The sequence below is a fragment of the Aedes aegypti genome, chromosome 1, assembly GCF_002204515.2.
Source record: "Aedes aegypti strain LVP_AGWG chromosome 1, AaegL5.0 Primary Assembly, whole genome shotgun sequence".
Classification (NCBI taxonomy): domain Eukaryota; kingdom Metazoa; phylum Arthropoda; class Insecta; order Diptera; family Culicidae; genus Aedes; species Aedes aegypti.
Genome location: NC_035107.1, coordinates 286558329 through 286561922, shown reverse-complemented (window position 1 = coordinate 286561922; position 3594 = coordinate 286558329).

Below are 3594 nucleotides of genomic sequence, written 5' to 3'. Positions count from 1 at the left end.
TTTACTATGGTTCTCTAACTCGATATCGAGATACAGAATATCGAGTAAGGGAGAGTTAACTGTAGATCATCTCTCGCCGAGCAAAGTCCTTATTGAGCAAATGTATTTACTCTTACCCATGTCAACGAGTGAAGTAAATACAGTGGTAGACATTCGTTTGGCTGAGCTAAAATTTTCAAAATTTGTCAAAAAAGTCCAATGATGCTGCAAATCATTTGAGAACGGCCTCTTTCTACACTTTTCTTGCACTTCAAGACCCATATAGTTACTATTCCTTACATAGCCGAGTGGTTATCGTCAGCGGCTACCAAGTAAAGCCATGCTGAAGCTGTCTGGATTCGATTCCCGTCAGCTGAGAAGCAGGCTCTGTCTTAGTGAGGATGTAATGCCAAAGACGAGAAGAGGATGTAATGTAACAGCGTATTGTAAAATCCCTAAATCATTTGCGGTATTGAAATGACAGTTAATCCGAATTGTCTTGTTCTTCTTCTTCTTTCTGGCATATAGCTGCGCGTTTACCGCTACGGCTATCTGGGCCCCAATTGTCTCGTTCTGAACAAGAGTTTAAACGTAGTGACCTAAATATTTTTTCTTCACAGACTGGCTACACATATCAATGGTTGCTATTCCGTGATTGACCGAAGTCAGTGAAAATGCACAAAGAATCAACTAGAAGGTCGGCTGGGATTGGCCATAATCTTCTTCAGTGTGCATAATTCAATGCCTCTATTTATACATGGTCAATAACGGCGCCGGCCACGTCCTTGCAGTCAGGTGGGATTGAGGGAAGGAATGCTAGTGTGTAACCTTTGCTATTTGGAGACCGTGTTTGCCTCTGCATCTCCACAAAGGTTACTGGGAGGGATGTTTGTTAATGGGGAGGATCGTTGGGTCAAAGGATTCACTTTGATAAGTTATTAGACCATGATAAATAGTTATTTGTCAAATATAAATATGCTTTTATGAAAATATAATATTTTCATTTGATATTAACAATTTCTATGTAGAGGAAAATTATGCCGACACTTGAGGTAACGAACCATTCAAAGTTTGTTGAACAAATACCTAAATGTAACATTCCTAGAGCTGTCAGGACGAAAGCATGTGTTATTATATTTTACTTATTTGAAAAGAAACAAAAACTCGATTGTCTGGAACATCATAGAACATTCTCATTCTTATGCCGACACTTAGAGTGGCGAACCTTCCAAAGTTTGTTGAATAAAGTGAACCTTTCGCAAGTCTACACTTGTAGTGTCGAACCATTCAAAGTTTTTTTTTTAAATTACAAATGAGTGTTTTGAAAACAAAAAATGTTAAACATAAATACTTCATGAATTAGAGTTTATGTCGACACTCACAGTGACGAACCATTCATAGTTTGTTGAAAAATCATATATACGTCCTACCGTTGTATCGGTTAAATGTGCATTCATACATACTTTATAGATTATAAATAGTAGCATGAAACGAGCTCACCAATTGATCCGTCATCCTTGACTGAGCAGCAACAATCCACTTTCAGCTTAACTCGTTTGCTCGGCTATATAAAAGCACTCAGAGAAAATAGGCGCAGGACTCGAGAGGGAAAACAGCTGACGACTGCTCGGGCATTTCTTGACGCACTGCCAAGGTCGAAGATCAAACAGAACTAAGCGATCGCGGAACTTTTTCACTTCACTCGACCGACGCAACGACCGACTCCGGCAACGAAAATACGCGCGAATCCGTCAGCAAAATGAATCGGACGACGCAAAACCGAACTGTCCTGCTTGGGCTTCACGAAGCACTCAGTCGAATGACAAAAAGTCAAAAGGATGAAACGTTGAAAAGACAAATTCGTCGAACATGATTTGTATTTGTAGGGAATTCTTCCTTCTTTGATAAACCGATTTTTCACATTTTGTCCTTTCTCTTTTCCTTTACTACCGGATAATAGGTCCTAACCTGACGTCAAAGATTCATTCCCGCAAGTGAAAGTGAATTCATTAAAATTTATACCGAAATTCTGCAAAAAAAAATAATTTGTTTTTTTTTACAATCAGGCGTTTAAAACGTCAAAACCAACACCACAAATTATAGTATATACAGTCGAATCATTATAATATCGCAAGGGAGTGTCGAAATAGACAAAAAGTCGTTATAACCTGAGGGGTGTAGACTCGAAAATTTTGGTCATTCAAATTGAACACAATATTTTCCACCAGTGCTAACCGTCGATTGTTTGCTTGCATCGCAGGAAACCATTTTCAAGGTGCACACTTAAAATACCTCACACATAGTTTCCGCAGTTTGATGCAGGCAATCCAGCTTTTCATGCTAGCATGCTATAAATTTTGGATCACCCCTTTCTGACATTTCTTGCCTACACTATATTTTTATAGCTGGATCAAAATAAGCCTTGCAGAGAAAAAAAAGTTATGTTGACATTGGAATGTAATATTGACAGAATATTCAGCGTAATCGTGTAAACCGAGCATTCTCGTTTGCAGTTTTACTTTCAGGATGCAAGACAGCATACAATATTCCTTTTTTAAAACGTTTTCGACCAGCTGATCGCTTATTTTATGAATTAAATATCATCAGTGTTGTGGTTTCATAAAATGGACTAGACAAATGTTGGGGACGAGATCATGAAATGTTTCAGTTCCACTCAAGATTGCAGTTTAAACATCTAAACAACAATATACAGATCTTTCCGATCAGAAAAGGAATGACAAGGACAAAATTCAACAACGGTAACATCATTTAACAGAAAATCTTTATTTAGACCTACTTCCTGTGCCACTTATTTGTTTATAAATTGCTCTAAATATCACTTGAAGCACACATTGTTCAAAATTTCCTAAAGTTGTACACAGCAAAAAAAAAATTAATTTTAAGTTTCTTAACTAGTTCTGTGATTGTCTATAGCATAATTTCCCAAAATGTGGATCGCGACGATAAAACATACATCAGTCAAAATATTTAGATCAAACCAAACTTTATTTATCATAAAGGAAAAGTTTGCGTTAATACCATGAACTATTTCACATCAACGCTACACGGTGTGCTGGAACACACATATTATCGGACTTGCATGAACCTCCGATCTTTTTCACTAAATGTTAGCCTAGGTAGTCAAAAAAAGTTTGCTGAATATTAAAAAATCTTTCATCGGCAAAAAAATTGAAAAAGACGATTTTTGTATTTTACCCTTTTCCATATATGAGTTCATAGGAGAATATTAGAGATACACTAATATGATGACTTTTAACGACCTAATGACCAATTTGACATGACATATCTTTAACATGAATGAATTCTTAGATTTAAGCATTATTTCCTACACACACTGACATAATATGACCAGCCCATGGTGGTATGCCGTATTTTATATAATGGAAATTTCACTTTTCACTTCAGAAAAGCTCATACGAACGCTTTGTATTCTTCTTTCTGAATCAAATCAGTAATATTTTACGTATGTGGTATAGTTTTCTAATCAGAATAGGAATTCCCAGAAATTGATACACATGGCAGTATAAGCTGTATTCATGTGCTTATACGCGCAAACTTCTTGAAAGCGGGTTCACTATAACATGATTAACAGTG